We start from the raw sequence: 22755 nt of genomic DNA, 5'->3' as shown, positions 1-22755 counted from the left end.
ATTAGCCCATCTAATCTTCACAGTGCTCTAATAAGGTAAATAAATATTATTGTTCCCATTTTACAGATGAGAAACCCTGAAGCACAGAAAAGTGAAGCATCCTGCCTAAAGTAATATACGTAGGTAATATACCTAATAAGTGATGAGGTGAAGTGAGCACACAAATCCAGGCAGCCTGGTTGCAAAGCCCGGACCACGTTGCTGGCAGCATGATCCTTACTGAATTGGTAGCCAGTCCAAGACATTTGGTATGCTCAAAAGGTTAAATGTTATGTAAGTGTTGGAAGGCTAAAATCGTGATGAGTAACAATACTTTCCAAGAAAAACAAGTATCCTTTCAGGATTTGGATTTGACCCCTAATGCCTAGTCTTCGTATTTTGGGGTCCTACGTAAACCCTACCTCTGTGGGGATGTGTAGCCTTTAAACATGCATGAAAAGTCATCCCTTACACACCTACTTCATCAGCAAAATGGTGATAATGGGGTTGGTTGGTCTTTTAAGATCCAGTTAGGTTGAAAATGGTCACATAAGAAGGTTCAAAGGAAAAGCACGGTAAATTAAAATGACAGCCAAGTATTTTATGCTGAAGTCTGTAATAAAAACAAGAATCAGTTACTCTAATTCTAGTAATTTTACTTTTTTTAGAAATTCACCTGCTAATAATGATTGGATCTGATTCTCTTTCCTTTCCTTCTTTTTTTTTTTAAAGATTATATTTTAAAATAATCTGTGCACCCAACGTGGAGCCCAAATTTGTAATCCTGAGATCAAGAATCTCAGGCTCAACCTACTGCGCCAGCCAGTTGTCCCCCTGCTTTTTTTTTTTTTTTTGGATAGGAAAAAAGGTATCAGAGTCATCCCATATGTCTGGCAGCATCTTTTCTTCACCAACGTCAATTGGTAGATTTTTGTCTGATTTGTCTGATTTCTTCTTTTTATTTTTTAGAGAGAATGAGAGAGAGCATGAGTGGGGGAGGAGCAGAGGGAGGGAGGGAGGGAGAGAGAGAGAGAGAGAGAGAGAGAGAGAGAGAGAGAGAGAATCTCAAGCAGGCCTCATACTCAGTGCAGAGCCTGACACAGGGCTAAATGCCACAACCTTGGGATGATGACCTGAGCTGAAATCAAGAGATGGGAGGCTCAACAGACTTGAGTCACCCAAGTGCCCCTAATTTCTTCTTTATTCATTTCTTTTGTTTTACCATCTACATCTTTTGTTATACCACCTGTATTTCTGCTCAGATGATATAAATTATTTATGGATATGTTATGAGAGGGAAGGGAGAGCTGAGAGGATGAAAAATTAATACCATCCCGTAGGTACTAAGGCAATGCCTTCACTGTTTACTAATGTTTTTTTTATTGTGAAATTAACATATGACTATAGAAGAGTAGGAGGTACAGAAAAACATTAAGCTGACCAAAAGCATGAAACATGTTCCTACTTAATAGCAAATTGAGTACCATATTTTTTATTTAAGATTGCATCACAAATGTTTGGCTTAAGATTGAAACATAAATATGTAACATAAAAATACATTTTTGAGTACTGAAACTTACAGTTTAGACATAGATTTGTCAGGAATATGTGAATTATTTAACCATTCACTTCTGGATATTTAAGATGCCTCTTTTTTCTTAATTTATTTTTTAAATTTATTTTTAAGATGCCTCCAGTTTTTAAATGATGAAAACAAATAATATCACAATGATATTTTTCAAGATTTTATTTTTAAGTAATCTCTACCTACACACAGTGTAGGTCTTGAACTCATAACCTCGACATCAAGAGTTGCATGCATCACCAACTGAGCCAGCCAGGTGCCCCGACTATGAACTTCTTGGTGCATATCCTAAGAGGGATAAATACATAGAAATGGAATTATTGGCTTAAAAAGTGGAAACATTTTAAAGGTTTTGATATGTCTTGCCAAATTGCTTTTTTAAAAGGTTGAATTAATATTTACTTGCAACAAAAATATACAAAGGGGCTTGGTTTTGTGTATTAGGTGTTTTCACTTACAAATATTTACACTTATTTATGATTTGCCATTGTTTTATTTTAACAGCTCTTTATATGTGCTTAACACTATGTACTTTTTTTCTATAAATTGGACATCCTTTGCATTTTTGTTGATTAGGTTTTCATGTTGATTTCTTACCAAGTTTGTTAGTCCTTTGACTCAAATTTGTGACAGAAGTGTGCAGGTACATAGCTTGTATTTATTTTGGTTATATTCTCATAATTTTCTTTATAATTGATTCTATTGCCTCTAAGCTTAAAAGGTCATTCCTCACCTATGTAATCACTGGAAAACAAAACATGAAGCAGACCCATGTACTAACATAAAAGGATGCCTAAGTTATACTATCAAGATAAAAAGTAGTGTCCTGCAAAACAGTGTTTAATTATGATCCCATTTCTCTCCATCTTTCTCTCCCTCTATTTTTCTTTAAAGAATTTTTTAAGGGGGCACCTGGGTGGCTCAGCTGGTCGAGTGTCCGACTTCGGCTCAGGTCATGATTTCCTGGTTGGTGAGTTCAAGCCCTACATCCGGCTCTCTGCTGTCAGCACAGAGCCTGCCTCTCTTTCTGCCCCTCCCCCGTGTGCGTGTGTGCGCACGCGCTCTCTCAAAAATAAATGAAAACATTTTTAAAAAAGGCAAAACCACCACAAATACTAGGAGTCCAGGAGAAAGACTGTTGTGTCCTCCCTCTTCTCTCAAATGGTCACTTAGTCAATTCATGGAAGCTCTTACGGGGGCACTTTTACTCAGCCAGTGCCAGGTGCTGGATTAGACAGGCAAACATGAGTTCTTCCCCCATGGAACTTACAGGGTGCATGTATACAAGAGGGGAAATATCAGATATTGAATTATAAATTGAAATATTCAGTGTTGTGAAGAAGTGCAAAATGCTGTTCAGTATCCCTGTGCAGCATCACTTAACAGTATCCTCTGCTGTCATTTTCTCCCTACTGCCTTTCTGTCTCCCTTTTTTACTGTGTCTCTCTCCCTTTTTCTATTTTTCTTTCCTCTTCTTGTTCTCTGTCTTTTCTTTCCCTCTCTTCCTCTCTTCCTCTCTCCCAGTTCCCTGAAGACACTATGTTTCAATTATTTTTGCCTCATTCTGAGCCTAGTGCTGTGCTTGATACATTGACAATCAATGGTGGCTGCTGAATGAATGAATCCCAGGAGTCTTAAAGGGTGGACTCCTGCAGGACAACCTGTAGATTACCATTGTATTTCTATTTGTTAAAAAAAATAAATCTAGAGAATCTAGGAACTATAGAATATATAAAGTATACAAAATAACAATAGAACACAGCTGAGATAAACTTGTAGCCTGTTTAAGCGGGTGTTAGGTTAATTGAAATTCTAAGGATAGTTTGTGTAAGGGAAAATCCTACCTAACTCACCTTTAGGATGCTTAAGTGAGTTATTTCAGTAAGAGTACTTTAGGAGAAATCAGTAGATGCAATTTACTTTGCTTTTTCACAGATGTTTTTTGTTTTTAAGTAGGCTTCCCACCCAGTGCGGAGCCCAACAGAGGGCTTGAACTCATGACCTTGAGATCAAGACCTGAGCTGAGATCCAAGAGTCAGATACTTAACCAAGTGAGCCACCCAGGCACCCCTTTCACAAACTTGATAAAGGTTCGAATCCAAGGTCCACCCTGTGACAGGATACATGGCTGATGTGTCAAAGGAAGAGTAGAGTGTGTAAGAGAAAAAGTGGCAAGAAAAGAGGCAGAAGTAACATAAGGACTAAATCAGGTAGACCTTGTAGGCCAGACAGGATGTGAAATTTTATTGGGTTGCCTTTGGAAGGAAAATTTTGAAAATGTCATCTGATTGACAGCTATAAAGGATCTGGTTGTTGTGCCTGTGAGACTAGACTGTAGTAGGATAAGAATGGAAGCACCAAGACCAAGTTGGAAGGCTGTTTCAGTAGGCAGTAGTGGCCTGGACTATAATAGCAGTAATAGGGATGAGAAGTGTTTAATCCAGATTAAATATTGAAGGTAGAGGGAATAAGTTTATTGATGATTGGCTGTGTGGTGTGAGAGAGTCAAGGGTGACAAACATTTTTGGTCGGAGCCACTGAATGAATGTAATTCATACTGGTCTCCCTGCCTTATAGTCTATTCAGGGAGGGGGTGTTTCATGGAGGTTGTATTTAAAGGGCAGGGACATTAGGAGGCTACTGCAGTCATTCTGGAAAGGTGAAAGGGGCCTGAACCCGAGCAGAGGCTATAAGTATGGAGAGGCATTCAAAGGGCACAGACTTGAGAGATCCTTAGAAGTTAAAATCACCATTTAGGAAACAGTTTAGGGGTTTTTTTTTGTTTTTTTTTTTAAACGTTTATTTATTTTTGAGACAGAGAGAGACAGAGCATGAGCAGGGGAGGGTCAGAGAGAGAGGGAGACACAGAATCTGAAACAGGCTCCAGGCTCTGAGCTGTCAGCACAGAGCCCGACGCGGGGCTTGAATTCACAGACCGTGAGATCATGACCTGAGCCAAAGTCAGCCGCTTAACTGACTGAGCCACCCAGGTGCCCCTAGGTTTTTTTTTACTAAAATTAAAGATAGCTGAATATTTACCCTAGAGCAGGGGGTGCCTGGGGCCTGTTTTTGGATAGCCCTAGAGCTCAGCAAGTTTCTTACATATTTAAAGGATTAAAAAAGGGGGTGGGGTGGGATATGTAACAGACCATTTTTGGCCCCCCAAATTTAAAATATTTACTATCTGGCCCTTTACAGTGTAAGTTTCCCAGCCCGTGCTTTAGTTCAGTGGTTTTTATTTTTATTTATTTTTTTAAAGTATACAGTTTATTAGTTTTTTTTTTTATGTTTATTTATTTTGAGAGACAGAGAATGAGCAGGGGAAGAGCAGAAAGACACAGAATCCGAAACAGGCTCCAGGCTCTGAGCCGTCAGCACAGAGCCCGACGCGGGGCTCGAACTCCCAAACCGTGAGATCATGACCTGAGCCGAAGCCGGATGCTCAGCCGACTGAGCCACCCAGGCGCCCCAGTTCAGTGGTTTTTAAAGTGTGGTTACTACACAGCAACAGCATCACCTGGGAGCTTGTTAGAAATGTAAATTCTCAGGCCTCAACACAAACTTGTTGAATCAAAAATCCTGGGCTTGGGGGCTCAGCAATCTTTGTTTTAACAAGCTCTCCAGGTGATTCTGATGTATGTTAATTTTTGAGAACCATTCCCCTAGGGAAACCTTTGTACCTGTGCATCAGGATACATTATCTTGAAGAGTAATAGTGGTTATGCATAAGAACCCCAAACTGGAAACAATCAAAATGTCAATCAGCAGTACAGGAGATAAGTGTAAATCATGGCAGTTAATACAGTGAGCATATTCCATAGCTTGTGATTAAGGGCTTGGAGTGTGATGGCAGACTGTGTTTGAATCCCAGCTCCAACAGTAGCTGTGTGACCTTAATTTGATCTCTCTAAACTTCAGCTTCCTCGTTTGTAAAATGGGCATAAAAATAATAACTACTCTATAGGGTTATTGTTACGCCTAAACAATTACAAAAAGGAATTTGAAGAGTGCTTGGTACAGAAGTATTAAAGGGTAATCTGCATGTAATATATTATGCTTTAAAGGAACAAAAAAAAAGTAAAAGTTCATTTCACAAAAGTTACAATCTGCTCAAATATTTTTCATGTAACAAAATGATTAGGCAAACTAAGGTAAAAACAATGTAGTTTTTGGAGATTCAGATGTTGGTACTGCCTCTGGAAACCTCAGTTTGCACATGTGGAAAATACTTTAAAATTGCTCTTAAAGGATTAAGAAAACTAATGAAAGGTCTATGCCCGCTTACGTTTGGTACATGGGCGCGTAATAAATGTATTCTTTGCTTTTCTATTTGCCATTTCATTTCTTTTGCCATTTCCTCAGCTCTTCCTTCCAAAATTCTTCTGCTGTCTCCACAGTCTTTGAGAAACATCGCCAGAACCTAGGTGCAAAGTGGCTTCCTTGACTATAAGGAGATTTGGCTTTCCCCATGAATCAAGGTCACTAGAGTCAGTGTCTAGTGTTGTCCCAGCTACGCCCTGGGGCCAAGTCTGGGCCTAGATCTAGGACAGGGCTGTAATCCTGCTATCTCCTGAGATTTCAGCCTTTTTAGAGGCCTTAGTATGTAACACCCTTATTATGTATTTAGCAACACCTAAATACATAACAGGCACACAAAGAAATAGATTATTTTCCACTCTGTGCAGGCCACAGCATATTTTTCTATATCCCTGGGCCTAACACCTAGTAGGCCCCGGAACGTATTTTGCTTTGGGTTGTTAGGCTGAATTTGACCTTCTCGGTGGAGTTTTAAATCTCCATTTCCTAGGATGGGTTAATAATGTAGGTGAATTTAGGGTACAAATAGCTGAAACCACTGGCTGCATTTTATGTTTGTCTAGAGCAGCAACCTGCAGACACCTAGTTAAAAGAGAAAATTACTAAATCCCTTCTCTTTTAACATTAATAATCAAAAGGGACTAGAAATATCGGTCTCCAAAAAACGGCGCAAAAGACACAGCGCAGCAGCCAACCGGGTTCGTGTTCTGGTGCGATTCAGAAGGGCGGCGAGGCCAGAGCCTTAGGGCAGTAGAAAGGCAGCCTCCTTGTGACGTCAAATCAGCGGACTCTCGCCCCGGCTTCAGGCCGGTTCCGGTTCCCCGGCTTTCTGGGCGCGAGAGTACGTGAGCGCGGCGGCGTTCTGCGCGTGCTCCGCAGAGAAACGCGAGAAGGTTGGGTCCTGCTCGCGAAGGAGATGCGTGATTGGCTGAAGTCGTGCTGGGGGGTTCCCCAGCCCTTTCGGCAGGGGTAAAACAATAAGAGGGGGCGGCGGCAAAGGGGGCGGGACGTCCGTGTTCCTTGTCGCTCGCCGCAGCGCCTGGCGCCCGGGAAGAGGTGGTTGTAAGGGAAGCGAGCTCACGACTCTCCGGCTTCCGAGGCTTCAGGTTTGTCGGAGGGAGGGGGTGGCGAGCGAGAAGAAGCCACTGCAGCCGGTCCTCGGCGACTCTCCTGTTGACCTCCGCGCGACGTACCCGCCGCCGCTGTTGGTTGGAGGTGTGTACGGGGGCCGGGAAGGGAGGTTGGTGTGGTGGTCGGAAGGGGACATTCCCTTCGCTGGCCGCGGCTCGAGGCAACCGTCCTGTGCGTGAGCCCCAGTGTCGGAGGTGTCGGGGCAGAGAGAGACATTGTTCTTGCTGGCTGCCTACGCTGCCGTGTGTGCGTGGAAGAAGCCGAGCCTTTCCTCGCAGGTGAGGGATAGGAGGCCGCGTGAGAAGGGAGGTGACTGGCGTGCGTTGTGTGGACGGAGGGCTCCGCGGGCACAGGTGGGGCCCGGATTTGTTGGAGATGAGGTGGCGAGCTGGGAAAGGGGACTCAGCAGCTCCCAAAGGCGCGCTGGTGGAGGCTCAATTCGGGACGTGGAGGAGTGGGCTTTCTGGAGAGGATGGTTTAGGGTGGGGAGCCCACCAGCCTTGTCTTCGAGTCGTTTGCGTCTCTTATTCCCGGTTTCAGGGGAGCGGGGAGGCCGTCGCCGCCCCGCCCGTGGGGGAGGGGAAAAGAGGCTGTGTCGGCGGAGGCAGAAGCGACGCAGATGCGAAAGTAGCGGCCTGCGGGCACCATTTCTGTGCACCGAAACAGAATCCGGGTTTGAAAGCAGCCGCCGCTTTGCTTACCCAGTATCTAGTGTTCCGCGGTCTTTGACTCTCCCCTCACCCCGCACCTTGGGTTTATCCCCAACGTGTTCAGAAACCCGGTTTATGTATATGTGTGTGTGTGTGTATGTAACGTGCATCTTCTTCCTACTCTTTTTATGCAGACAATCCTTTATTGATCCAGGAGTAGAAAAGGTGTTTGAGTGCTTTGAGGAATGGGTTTCTTCCTCTTCCCCCACTTTTGGGCTGGGGGCGGGAAGGATAGTCTAGGAGAGAAACATAAGCTTCCCTATATTGTGTTGATTTTTGTTAGTTGAATCTGATTGAATTTTATCTGCGTCTTTAAAAAGCGGATTTCTTAAGATGGCTCTATGCCGATTTGGAGCGAATATAGATTTGCATCTACAGTTTTCCGCATAGATCAATTCCCCCCCCCCCACGCATACCTAATTTCTTAACAGATTTTTTTTTTTTTTCCGACGGTAGGTGCTTTTGATCCCTTTAAAAAAACAACAAAACTCGTGCACGGAAGCTGGAACGATAGTAAAGTTGACCCCCCCCCCAATATAATTGTTATGGTTTCAAATTGGGTTAAAATACTGGTTTTTAGGTTCAAGGCTCCACACACCGTGTTAGTCCTCCAAATGTGAGCATTTCCTGTACCTGGATCTCTGAACCATAAACCGCAATTAGGGAACCCTATATGTTAGAGGGAAAGAAGATGAGAATTCCTTGTCTAGCTCCATATTTGGCAGTTAATATAGCCTTAGAGATGTGAACAAAGTTTCTAAGTAAACATTTAGCCCTTTTAGTATCCAATGTTATTTTGATATCCAAAATTCTTGGTCTTAAAACATAGATGGTATGATTAGTTTGAATTTAGAACGGGATTATGTGTAGTTTCTTTGGTGATAGTACCTCCTGCTTTCTTAAATTTTTAGGATTAGTCATGTGTGTCCCTATGTTATAACCATCTCTCCAGGCTGTTTAATTCTGAAAGGCTATTGGGATTGTAGGGAGGATAAGGACCTCAAATGGATTGCTTGTTAAGAACTGTTATGGTTCAGGTTTTTTAGTATTTGGGGTTGAAATATTAGTGGTGAAGAAGTGTTAAGAGTGAAGAGAATCAGAATACTTGTGGGTTTCTTAGGGACCAGAAGTAGAAGAAAGAAGAAAGTAAGTCTTAATTTGGTAGCCTAAATGAGTGTTCAGTAGTAGCTGAGCAGCCAGTTCTTGAGTTTCAGTAATATTGGCACTGTTGGTAGCAGGAAATAATTGCCCATATTTTACTTATGAGAAATCAAAAATGAAAATTTTGATAGCAGTTGTTGAAAATCTGTAAATAACTAATTGTGTGTTTAGATTCTTAACAGTTTCCTTATTGTGAAGAATTATTCCTATTGATTCCCCGTTATCAGAATCGAAGATTCCTGGGGCGCCTGAGTGGCCCAGTTGGTTAAACATCCAACTCTGATTTCTGCTCAGGTCATGACAGCAGGAGCCTGCTTGGGATTCTCTCTCCCTCTCTCACTGCCCCTCCCCCCTCAAACACACACTCTCTCAAAATAAATAAACATTAAAAAAAGTTTTTAAAAAAAATACAAACTTTTTTTCAAGGATTGAAAGTTCATTCTTAGGTTTCTTTAAGACTTTTCCCCCACATTTTACACTGAGTTGATATAGAGGCAGGGAATGACCCCCCCCTTTATTTTAAATTGTTTTTTTAATGTTTATTTGTTTTTGAGAGACAGACAGACAGACAGAGGATCCGAAACAGGCTCCAGGCTCTGAGCTGTCAGCACAGAGCCTGATGTGGGGCTCAAACTCAGGACTTGTGAGATCATGACCTGAGCCAAAGTCAGATGCTTAACCGACTGAGCCACCCAGGCACCAGTGATCCCTTCTAAAGTCTAGGTTTGATAGGTACAACTTGAGGGTGCTTCTGAATTTAAATTCAGTAGAATTTCATCAGCAAACATGGCTTGGTTACATTACTCTGCAGTGATGGACACTTGATTAAGAGCTGCTAAGACAAATTGATTCTTCGCCCAGAACTCTGGACTGGCTTCAGAAGGAGTAGAATCAGTTTCTTGATGGCTGTGCCTCAGCTTATTCACATCTTTTAATTTCTAGGTATTTTACCTTATTTTGGTATAGCATTGTGGGTATTTTGGGATGACTCCTGGGTTTTTTGTCTTTTATTACTGTCTTCTGTTTCTTAGCTCCTTCCAACAGTACCAAATAAGCTAACAGTTTGACTTAAAAAGAATTTTTTTATATTTTTGCATTTGTAGCTGTTCTTTTTCATTTAGCTGTTCTTTTTCATTTATCGGGTTTTTTATTGTTTTTTTGTTTTTGTTTTTGATTTTTGAGGAGAGAGGTACAGAGAGAATCCTAAGAGGACTCTGCTCTCTGCTCTGTCTGATGCCGGGCTTGATCTCACAATCCATGAGAATCATGACTGGAGCTGAAACCAAGAGTCAGATGCTTAACCAACTGAGCCACCCAGGCACCCCCCCCCCCCCGCCTTTTTTTAAATTTGTTTTTAGTGTTTATTATTTTTGAGAGAGAGAGAGACAATGCATGAGTGGGGGAGGTGCAGAGACAGCATAATACTTGGTCACTTTCAAGAGTTTCTGAACTTTAAGTTTTGCCTCCTTACTTTTGGGGCCTGAGGAAAGGCTGAATCTACAACTACCTTTTATTTATTTCTGCCACTGGTACTTGATCTTGTTTGTGATGCTTTCATTTTATGGTCTGCTACAACAAATTGAAGGTTTCTGCTCTAAAGAGGTGTTCATTGTTGGGGCGACTGACTGGCTTAGTCAGTAGAACTTGCCGCTCTTTCAATTTTTTTTTTTAAGTTTATTTATTTTTGAGAGAGCGAGAGAGAGCATGAGTTGGGGAAGGAGAGAGAAATCCCAAGCAGGCTCCCCACTGTCAGCGCAGAGCCCGGTGCAGGGTTCGAACTCATGAACAGTGAGATCATGAGATCGATCATGACCTGAGCCCAATCAAGAGTTGGATGCCTAACTGAGCCACCCAGGCGCCCCTAGAACATGCCACTCTTGATTTCAGGGTTGTGAGTTCCAGCCCCACGTTGGATGTAGAGATTACTTAAAAATTAAAAAAAAAAAAAAATCTTTAAAAAAAAGAAGGAGATTCATTGCTGTTTTGGTAAAGTCACCTGGAGTTTCAGAAGTTCCAGTTTTAATACGTGATTAAGTGTTGAGAATGGGTATAGTCCATGGCTCAGTGACAAAGGGGTTAGGCCTGACTACTGGGGAAAGGTAGTTCAGTACCCAGTAGAGATTAGCTATGTCCTAGCATAGACATAGCCTTTGGTAGCATAGTTTCTTTCTGGTAAAGAATTGCATCCTGTCACTAGAGATCTTATTATTTTTATAGGAATCAAGATATAGTACATATAACCTTACAGTAGGCTGAAAAAATATTTTTTGTAGGTTAAAAAAATTTTTGTAATTGTCATTTTCTTTGAGTTTCCTGATTATTTATTTTTTAAATAAGATGACATAGCTCAGCTTCTTAGCAGTTTTCATTTGCGTTATTTTTTTCTCCAAGCATTGAAATAGCCACCAAATGTGACCTGGAATTTCATGTCTGTAATTTGCAGTGAGTGAAATCTCCCCGCCAGAACTTGGGCAGTTACCACTTTTTATAAATTGTGGTCAGGACACTCTGGGCTCCTCAAAGAGTGAAGTTTTGATTGTGTGTTTTGATGTTTATATACTGTGGTGGTTGCTGGCAGGTGTTTGAAGCTAATAGTTATAGTTAGATGTTATGATTATATGTAGATCTATCACCGTGTGGATAATGGAGACGTCGCTTTAATAAGAATGGAGATGCCATTTCAGAGATCCCTGAGATTAAAGAGAACTGTTGGAATACAAAATTATTTTGCTTGGGGCCTTTTTTTTTTTTTTAAGTTACGTATTTTAAGAGAGTTGTGAGTGGGGAAAGAGCAGAAAGAAAGGGGGAGAGAATCCCAAGCGGGGCTCCATCCTAGCCCTATAAACCGTGAGATTGAGACCTGAGGCTAAATCAAGAGTCAGACACTTAAAGGACTGAGCCATACAGTGTCTCCCTTGTCTTTTCTATTGTAATCTGCTCTGATAACTATTTTGCTATAGTAGATCTGAAAAATTAATTTCATTTTCTTGTCCAGGTGCATGCATAGCCTTTACATTGTTGAAATCATACCTTGTAAGTTTTGAATTGTGTTCAGTGTGTTTTCTTTGGTGGTTTTATTGTCTTTGAAAGTATTTTAATGACTGCACATGAATTGATGTTTTTTATATTATAGTTGGGATTCAGTTTATTCTATCAGGTAAGCATAGCAAATGTTTTATAAATCACCTTTTGGAAACCTTGATGTTGGAGGGTGCTGCTTAGGATCCTAGGCAGTAAGTTCTTTATTAGTCTTTCTGTATGTAGCTGCTCTATTTTATTTTATTTTATTTTATTTTATTTTATTTTATTTTTTAAGTTTTAATGTTTATTTTTGAGAGAGAGAGAACGAACGGGGAAGGGGACAGAGAGACAGAGAATCCAAAGCGGTCTCCAGGCTCCAAACTTACAGCACAGAGCCGGACGCGGGGCTTGAACCCATGAATCCCGGGATCATGACCTGAGCCACCCAGGCACCCCTAGTTGCTCAATTTTAATTCCAACATGGTATTAGTCTGTTTCTTCCATCTCCATCTACTGAAGCCTATCTTCAATTAGTTGGTGATATTTAAGCACACTTAAACTTCATAAATTGTCACTAATGTAGGCATAATGTCAGAGATTGCCTTTTTGTTTTACTAGTAGTGGTAAGTGTATTCACACACTTTTGGCCTTTATTCTAGAGCCATGTTTTCTTTTTTCTTAATTTTTTTTCTTAAGCTTATTTTTTTAGTACTCTCTACACCCAGTGTGGGGCTCAAACTTATGACCCCAAGATTAAGATGTTGCTTGCTCTACTGACTGAGCCAGCAAGGCACCCCTAGAGTCCTATTTTGTAACCAGTAACATGTATCTGTTAGAAAGTTATCAGAAACTAAGTGAAAATTTTAATGTCTTAATTTAATGTCTTACTAGTGGTGTTAAGAATGGGTATGTAGCTTGCATTCTTTTTTTTTTTTTTTTTTTTGTAGACCCATAACCCATTTGTATGTATGTTTTTATCATGCTTTTTTCCAAAGATGGAGTTTGTAACATTATTCTACAATTTGGTTATTACTTTTGCAGACGGTCTTTCTTGCCCACATTTATACTTTCCTATCCGCCCCTATTTTACTTTTTTTTTTAAGCTTATTTATTTTTGAGAGAGAGTGGGGAGGGACAGAGAGAGAGGGAGAGACCACCCAGGCATCCTTCTCCTATTTTACTTTAAATCAGTGCATAATTTTGTATTTTATAGCTTTCCATTTAATTGTTTTTTTTTGTTTGTTTGTTTTTGAGAGAGACAGAGCATGGGCAGGGCAGGGGCAGAGAGACAGGGAGACACAGAATCAGAAGCAGCCTCCATCCAGGCTCTGGGCTGTCAGCACAGAGCTCGACGAGGGATTCAAACTCTCAAACCATGAGAATGGTCTGGGCTGAAGTCAGATGCTTAACCAAGTGAGCCATTTAGGTGCCTCCATTTACCTCTTGATGGAATTTAGACTGCTTTATTTATGTATTTATTTTTTAAGTTTAAAAAGTCTTATTTTGAGAGAAAGAAAAAAATGAGAGCGGGGGAGGGGCAGAGAGAGAGGGAGACAGAGAATATCAAACAGGCTCTGCTCTGCCAGTGCAGAGCCAGATATGAGGTTTGAATTCCTGAACTGCTGCAAGATCATGACCTGAGCTAAAATCCCGATGCTTAACTGACTGAGGCACCCAGGTGCCCCTAGCCTGCTTGATTTTCTTTAGTGGCAATGAACAGTGTTAAATATACATCTCTGTTCAATTGTGTATTTCTTTGTAATGTGTCTTAGAAATGGCTTAGTGGTTATATATGTTCATTTTTAATTAAGTTAATTAAAACTGCAAAATTACATCTCCTAAAGGTTGTAAAAATGTTTATTTTCACTAACACTGTAAGAGCCCATTTTCCCCACACCCCTTAACTGGATATTACCAATCATTTTCATTTTTGTTAATTTTATAGGTGGAAGATACCAACTTTGAATAAATTGCCCCTTTTTTTGAACTGTGGAATGTTCTCAATTTCAGGATATCGTGCTTCTCCTACATTGTGTTGAGGGATTTTCCATGAAAGTTCATGAAATAATTGACATAATGAAGCATAATTGTATTGCCAAATTTAAAATTTGAGGAATAATTTACCAACAGTAGAGACTATTCTTCATGTGCAGTTTAATGACTTTAGACAGACATATAGTTATGAAACCACTACCATGGTCAAGATCCAAGATATTCCCTTCACCAGAAGTTATCTCCTGTTTCTTTATAGTCCTTTGTATCTTCAGTCTCTGATAGGTTTAACCCTGTAGTTTTGCATTTTGCAGAATGTCCTGTCAATAGAATTCTGTAATACTAACTTGTTTAGCTTTCAATAATGCTTTTTTTTTTTTAAGTTATGAGAAATCTGTTTTTTTCTAGATACAAGTCCTTTATCATTTCAGACTGGTTTGTCTTTATTTTCTAAGTGATGATTCTAAATGAGAAGTTTTACATTTTGATGGAGGTCCAATTTGTCAGGTTTTTTTAATAATTCTTTTTGTGTCTTACCTACTTTATTTAACCTAAGGTTACAAAAGTTTTCTTTTTAAAAATAGTATATATTTTTATTTTTTTATTTTATTTAATTTTTTTAATTTTTTAACGTTTATTTTTGAGACAGAGTATGAATCGGGGAGGGTCAGAGAGAGAGGGAGACACAGAATCTGAAACAGGCTCCAGGCTCTGAGCTGTCAGCACAGAGCCTGATGTGGGGCTTGAACTCACAGACTGCGAGATCATGACCTGAGCTGAAGTCAGACACCTAACTGACTGAGCCACCCAGGTGCCCCAAAAATAGTATATACTTTAAAATGTTTATTATTTTAGAGAGCATGCACGTTTGGGGCGAGTGGAGGGGCAGAGAGGGGGGACAGAGGATCCAAAGCAGGCTCTGTGCTGACAGCAGAGAGCCCGATGCGGGGGCTCGAACTCATGATCTGTGAGATCATGACCTGGGCCGAAGTTGGACACTCAACTGACTGAGCCACCCAGGCACCCCTAAAAGTTTTCTTCTAGAAGCCTAAAGTTTTAGGTTTTATGTTTAGGTCTGTGGTCCATTTCAAGATGATTTTTATATGCAGGTGAGAAAGTATGAGGCAGACTTCCTTTTGTTCATTTATGTTTTTAAAGTTTATTTATATTGAGAGAGAGCACACGAGCACATGAAAGGGCAGAGAGAAGGGACAGAGAGAGAATCCCAAGTAGGCTCTACACTGTTAGCATGGAGCCCGATAAGGGACTCGGTCTCACAAATTGTGAAATCATGACCTGAGCTGAAGTCCAACCCTTAACCAACTGAGCCACCAAGTGCCCCCCTTTTGTTTTTAATGTGTGGATGTCAGATTGTCCCCAAATCTTTTTGTTGAAAAGATAAAATTACTTTGGTACCTTTGAAAGGACTATATTGTGTAGGTCTCTTGTAATGCCAATTTTTGGGGGGTGGGATTTCTAAAATTTCTTAAAGTTCTAAAATTAGAGCTTTAAGTTCTGATTTTAAAGTTTAAAAGTTCTTAAAAGTATTTGTGCCCAAACTGCTATGCTGTATTTCATTGTTGACCTTTTAATATCAAAACACTCTAACTTCATTATTATAGGAGTAGCATGCGTTCATGTAGGTGACTGTGTACACCTGTACATTTACGCATAAATATGCACAGGAGCATAGGTGGTTGGTTAACTTTAAAGATAGCTTAAAATTGCATGCTTAATGATTTTGTTTCATCTATTCACTGACATTTGTCTATAGTTTTATTCATTAGCTATTGAAATATCTTTGTATTTTAGTAGGTTGCTGCTCTTTTTTTAAGAGGTCTTTAGTATCAGAACAGATGCTTTTAAACAGATACTTTAGTATCAGAACAGATACTTTAATAGTATTATGAGCACAGTTATGGTGGATGCTACAAAGACGTCTCTTGAGCATCTCCTGGAAGCATGACACTGCCAGGCTTATGCTTAGCATTAGCACAGAGGAGTCTTCCAAATAGAGGGGAGTGCCTATACACATGTACACACATTATTAGGATTAAATGCGTTAATAAGAGCTAAAGAAGAGATACATAATACTAAGGGAAAGAAATGGTTAATCCTGTCTGATGGACCTAGCTCAGAAAGCTAGAGGGAGATTGGAATGAGATCTTGAGCAGGTTTTTGAAGAATGAAAAGGGGAAAGATTCGGTGGTATGAGGTTTCGAGGAGATAGTCATCCCCTAAAAATTCTTTTCTCTTTTAGCTTTGGCTTAGAATATTCACTTCATTTTCTGCATGTCCAGTTTCTTCCTGTTCCAGTTTTCAAGTGGTATATTCTTTGTGGTAGGGCTGTAGCATTTATCACATAATTGTGTTTAGGACTTCTGTCTCCCACTGGACTGTAAATTTATTTGGAGCAGCAGATGAAGTCCTTCATGTTCACCATTGTTTTTCCTTGCATAATTTCTGACACATGTAGAGTGGACATTCAATAAACATTGAAAGAATGCGTGTTGTCTCACCTATTCACCCAGCATATGTTGAATGAGGTAAGACAGTGGCCTAAAGAATGAAAATCGCAGGTTCAGGGAATGATGGGGAGTGGCATAGTGTTCTTCAAACACAGAATTTGTTACAGAGGTGAGAAATGTGATGGGAGATAAATTTGAAAAGTTGGTCAGGACCATGAATTTCAGGCTGGATTTTTGTGTAATGCCTTATGCTTCAAACTGAATGCAGATGTTTGTATTTAAAGTATGCTGCACATGATAAGCTTGGAAGACTTGAAGATGTAAAGAATGTGAATTCAGTGGGAGCAGAAAGGATGAGACAAATTGCAGAAGACTTTTGAGTTGTTAGGATTTCATCATTTGAAGCTTAAAGAAGGAAAATCATTTAGGACTGAGCATTTGAGCCAAGAAGATGGTGCCATTAACAGAAATAAAGTTTTTTGTGTATCTGGGGAGGGTTGCATATATTGAGTAACCTGTGAAATCACATGTGGGTATTCAGCAGGGGGTTAAAAATGTAAAATTTGAGTCTATGGTAGAGACCAGCTATCCTTTTAGGTAGATATGAGAGCTAAAGCCCTTAGATTGTGAAACTGCCAGGTTAGAAGACAGAATTTTGAGAACTTCTGCATTTTGATGAGAAGGAAAGTTGCCTTATCATAGAAATCTAAAAGCATTAGGAGTAGGCTATCAACAATGGTAATGCAGATAAGAGGAAGACTGAGGAAGGTCTTTGGAGTTTTCAGAATTGTGACTTTCTGGAGAATTATATTTAAGGGAGAGCCCAGATTATAATATTTGAGAGTGGAGGAGAGATGAGGAAGACTAATGCACAGTTATTAATTTAGGGAACAATATGATTAATAAAAAGTACTTTGAGAATCCAGAGGAAAGACAGTTATAGTCTTTTGAATCAGGAAAGGTTTTCAGGGGGACAATACCTGGGCCCAAATAAATGCATGGGGTTTCAATCATTAAAGATAGGGAGGGATGGAGTGAGTATTGGAGTAGGAATCTTGTTTAGTAGACTTCTAGAATCGTAGTGTTGGAGCAACCTAAATGTTGTTAGACATAGACTGTTTTACTAGATTTCTGCTAAATTGTGCAGAATTGTGTCTCTGAGATAAATACCTACATTGACTGGCTATTTATGAAGTAGCTCTATTCTGGTTATTCTTGGATTATTTGAACCTAAATCTACCTTCCTGTGATGTCCATTTACTCTTTATCCAGTACTTGTACAAAGTAGAATAGAATTGTCAGCTCATTTTAGACATTATATTGTAGCCTGAGATTGTGTGCTTTAGGGGCAGCTCCATTATACCAGTTAGTGATTTACCCAACCTTTAACCAAAAAGTGAGCAAACAAATCTTAAGTACTTAACTAGAAGCTGAAGTTTTAATCAAGGAAGGAACCAAAAGTTCCTTTTGTTGATACCAAAGGTATCAAAATAGCCAAAGGAACCAGTTCCTTTGATTTTTTTTTTTAACTTACTTTGAAATTGAAGTATATTGTAAGATGAAGCCCAGTGTGACTGTCTTTTCTCTTATTTGTGTATATGTGTTAATTTTCTTTCCTCCACTCCTCTCTCACTGGTATTAAGAGATTCAGAAAAGATAGTGCCAGTTGATGCAGAGCAATTTCCCATGAGAGCTGGAGTAGCTATGCTTCAGGAATTAGTCTAGGCAAATGGAGAAGAAACATTTTAAGAAACAAGAATGAATAAAAGGATGTTGATAAAGATACACAGGGATTAAGTGGGGTAAAGTTGGAAAGTAGGATGATCTCTGAAGTAGTTGAGGCTCTGTAAATTATATCTCGGAGGCCACATATAATCATGTTGGTATTTGGATGAATAGATAGGACTGATTATTTTTAATTGACATGGAAAAGTGAATTTATATTGTGCATCCCAGTGTGACACAAATCTCCATATTTTCAAATGTTCATAGGAAAAAGTGGGGTTTAAAACATAGAATTTTACTTTATCCAAAAAGATGTTAGATGATAATTGCTCTTAATCTTTGAAGGTGCTAGAGGCTAACAACCACATGAAGATTCCCTTTTACAGAAGAATCCTTTAATCTCGGCTATCTTTGTTGAACTGTATCGTCTTGTAGGTTTGACCAGAGATCACATCTCAATTTATAAATTAGAAAATTGAGATCCCAAAAGCTAACTCTTTCATTGGTCTTAGATAGTTAAAATCTTTCTTAGTCCCATGTTCAGAGGTTTCTTTTTGATCATTAAAAAAAAAAAAAAAAAAATGGAAGGACCCAAATCCCAGAAATTGCTTACCTATGAGTTGAATACTTTGCTGTGAATAATAAGAATTGCACAGTTGTTCTTGTAATCACATTTATTCTGAATGTGTAATTTGGTTCTTTTGTTTTTCCTCTTGACTAGATTGTGATATATACATTGGCTGTGCATGAATTATAAATGCAAACTTAAGGGGTGCCTGGGTGGCTCAGTGGGTTAAATTTCTGACTCTTGATTATCAGCTCAGGTCATGATCTCAGTTTGTGAGATTAACTTTACCACAGCCCAAGGAGCCTGCTTGGGACTCTCTTCCCTCTTCCCTCTCCCTCCTTCCCCTCCCCCCTCCCCCCTCCCCGCCCTGCTCATGCATGCACTTGCTCTCTCTTTCTCTCTGTCTCTCAAAATAAATAAACATTAAAAAAGTATATATAATTTTCACATTAATTTTACTAGATAAGTACTTCACACTTATTCAAAATAAAAATACTGTGTAGCTTTAGCTTTGTTACTTTAAATATATAGCAAATGAGAGTTCTTTTATGCATTAGGGTTTGTTAATCCTTATTGGAAGTTTTAGGTTTTGGAGGAAACTAATGGCACCTGAAATGACAGTATCTGATTCTGCTTTGTGAATTTTTTCTTTTCTCTCTCTCTCTCTCTCTTTTTTTTTTTTTTTTTTTTATGAGTTGGTTTATTTGTAAGTGGTACAGAATTCAAGGGAGAACAAAAGATTGAAGAACAGACTGGCAGGATTCTAGGTTGGGTTTACTCTGACCTCAGAGTAAGGTAGAAATAGCTAAGTAACAAGAAATAAAGAGATGAGCCCCCGCTGTATGTTGTTTCTTTTTTTCTTTTTTTTCCAAAGTTTATTCTTGAATGTACAGAAGGCTCCAACACAACACTTCTTTCTACCTCTTGGTGGCAACAGATTTTATGGCAGAGAATGCAGATGTTTTAAACAGCAGTAAGGATCACTATCTCCTGATGGAGACAGAAGAAACTGCTTACTTTTTGCTAGATTTTTCCATTCCTCCTGTGGCCAGAGGAGCCTTCCCCCATGGCCTTCACTTTACCTCTTCTAGCTGCTTCAGGGGCTTCTTCTTGCCACTGCCCTATCCCTAGACCCTGCCACTGGAAGCAGTGAATTAACTTTTTTTCTTTTTTTGGATTCACTATTTTTGAAAGCAAGTAAGATGCTATTTAAAAATTTAAACAGATTTGTTGTTTACTATTTCAAGACAGTTGTAAAAGGAGAGAGCATTATGTGAAAACTGAATTGGGAGTCACTGGGATTATATAGAGCTACATTTTTTAAAACTTTTTTTAATGTTTATTATTTAATTTTTTCATTTTTGAGAGAGAGAGACACAGCACAAGTGGGGGGTGGGGTGGGCAGAGAGAGAGGGAGACACAGAATCTGAAGCAGGCTCCAGGCTCTGAGCTGTCAGCACAGAACTTGACGCAGGGCTCAAACCCACAAACTGCTAGATCATGACCTGAGCCAAAGTCAGACACTTAACCAACCGAGCCACACAGGAGCTACAGAGCTACAGTCTTCCTATAGGCTCTGCTGTGGTTGATAACCTGATTTTTATTTAAATGTTTTTAAATAATGTTTTAAATAATGTTTTATCACAGTTGTAATGATTATGGCAGCTTATTTTTGGCTTTTTTTGTTTAAAGGAATTTTTTTTTTTTTGTTTAAAGGAAACCTACATTGAGATTTATTTGTTAAGCAGGAATTTAAACTCATCCCAGTTGACCTATAGGTACACATAGATACTGTGAATTTTTTCCAGTACTTTTAAGTGTAGTAGGAAAGGATGTTTAATTATAAATATATATTTAAACAAGTAATATTTAACTTTTTACTTTTTTTTTCTCTTTTCTGATTCTTAATGTTATAATTTTGACTGTTCTGGGGGCTATAATCATGTAAGTAATTTTTTTTTTTAAGTTTCATGTATTTTGAGAGCGAGAAGGAGGGGAAGGGAGGGAAGGGCAGAGAGAGAGAGGGAGCGAGAGAATCTCAAGCAGTCTCCACACTCATCGCAGAGCCCTACTGGGAGTTCAATCTCAAGACTACAAGATCATGACCTGAACTGGTTCAAGAGTCAAATGCTCAACTGACTGAGCCACACAGGCACCTTGTAAGGCATTTACTTTAAGTGATTGTATTTCTGGGCACCTGGGTGTTTCAATCAGTTAAGTGTTCAACCTTGGCTCAACTCAGGTCACCATCTAATGGTTTGTGAGTTTGAGTCCTACCTTGGGCTCTGTGCTCTCAGCGCAGAGCCTGCTTCAGATCTCTGTCTCCCTTTCTCTCTCCCTCTCTCTCTTTCTCCCTGTCAGAAATAAACATGAAAAAAGTAAGTGATTGTGTTTCTATTTTTATTTTCTATTTGTTTTCTTTTTAATTTTTTAAGCCCCCTCCCTGTCAGCACAAACCCTCCCTCCCTTGCTTTGATTGTGTTTGTTTTTGTTGATCTGGCCTTTGAGATTTGAGCTTAACAGTACTTTATCATAGTGCCTAACCATTCTGTTCCCTATGTCCTTGTTTATATTCCACGACAAATTATAAACTTTACATTATTACGTTAATTTTAGGTGTATGATATACTGATTCAGTGCTTCTATACATCACCCTGTACCTGTCCCCCCACCCCTTTCCCATCTGGTAATCATCAGTTCTCTATAATTAAGAGTCTGTTTGTTTGTTTTCTTTCCCCTTCCTCCCCGCCCCTCATTTATTTATTTATTTACTTATTAAAATAGGCTCCATGTCTGATGTGCAGCTCAAACTCATAACCCTGAGATCAAGAGTCTCCAGCTCTACCAACCGGCACTCCCAAGAGTCTGTTTCTTGATTTGTCTCTCTTATTTTTTTCCCTTTGCTTCTTTGTTTTGTTTCATAAATTTCACCAGATTGTAAACTTTTTTTTTCATTTTTAAAATTTTTATTTATTTTTTTAATTTGCATCCAAATTAGTTAGCATATAGTGCAACAGTGATTTCAGGAGTAGATTCCTTAGTGCCCCTTACCCATTTAGCCCATCCCCCCTCCAGCAACCCTCTGTTTGTTCTCCATATTTAAGAGTCTCCTATGTTTTGTCCCCTTCCCTGTTCTTATATTATTTTTGCTTCCCTTCCCTTATGTTCATCTGTTCTGTGTCTTAAAGTCCTCATATGAGAGAAGTCATATGATATTTGTCTTTCTCTGACTTATTTGGCTTAGCATAATACCCTCTAGTTCTATCCACATAGTTCCAAATGGCAAGATTTCATTCTTTTTGATTGCCACGTAATTCTCCATTGTGTATATATATACACCACATCTTTATCCATTCATCCATCGATGGACATTTGGGCTCTTTCCATACTTAAGCTATTGTTGATAGTGCTGCTGTAAACATTGGGGTGCATGTGCCCCTTCAAAACAGCACACCTGTATCCCGTGGATAAATTCCTAGTAGATAAATTGCTGGGTCGTAGGGTAGTTCTATTTTTTAATTTTTTGAGGAACCTCTATACTGTCTTCCAGAGTGGCTGCACCAGTTTGCATTCCCACCAGCAATGCAAAAGAGACCCTCTTTCTCCAAATCCTCACCAACATCTGTTGTTGCCTGAGTTGTTAATGTTAGCTGTTCTGAGGGGTGTGAGGTGGTATCTCATTGTGGTTTTGGTGTGTATTTCCCTGATGATGAGTGATGTTGAGCATTTTTTCGTGTTTCGGTTGGCCATCTGGATGTCTTTCTCGGAGAAGTGTCTATTCATGTCTTTTTCCCATTTCTTCACTGGATTATTTGGTTTTTGGGTAGATTATAAACTTCTTTAGCCCTATCTTAATCTTGTTCATCAGGTATCCCCTTTATTAATAGCACCTGGCAATGTAGTAAATGCTTACTTAGTTAATGGAAAGAAATAACTGGACGTAGGCCAAATGTAAAACATATTATTGTCTGCTGATTTTTAAAAAAATTTTTAAATATATTTATTTATTTTTAGGAGAGCATTAGTGGGATAGGGGTGGGGGAGGGACAGGACATAGGACCCTAAGTGGGCTCTGCACTGACAGGCTGACAGTAGGAG

At 39.5% G+C, this 22755-nt stretch overlaps 1 protein-coding gene across 2 annotated transcripts in view; it reads left to right on the top strand.

Annotated features, from left to right (window-relative positions):
• Positions 1-7011: 7011 nt before the first annotated feature.
• G3BP2 (G3BP stress granule assembly factor 2) overlaps positions 7012-22755 on the top strand; it is a 33677-nt gene continuing 17933 nt past the window's right edge. For both annotated transcript variants that reach the window (XM_049632084.1, XM_049632083.1), the window contains exon 1: positions 7012-7096. The gene's annotated coding sequence lies outside the window, so the exon portion shown is untranslated. The remainder of the gene's footprint in view (positions 7097-22755) is intronic.

This window comes from Panthera uncia, chromosome B1, assembly GCF_023721935.1.
Source record: "Panthera uncia isolate 11264 chromosome B1, Puncia_PCG_1.0, whole genome shotgun sequence".
Classification (NCBI taxonomy): Eukaryota; Metazoa; Chordata; class Mammalia; order Carnivora; family Felidae; genus Panthera; species Panthera uncia.
This window is presented reverse-complemented; position numbering and strand designations above follow the sequence as displayed.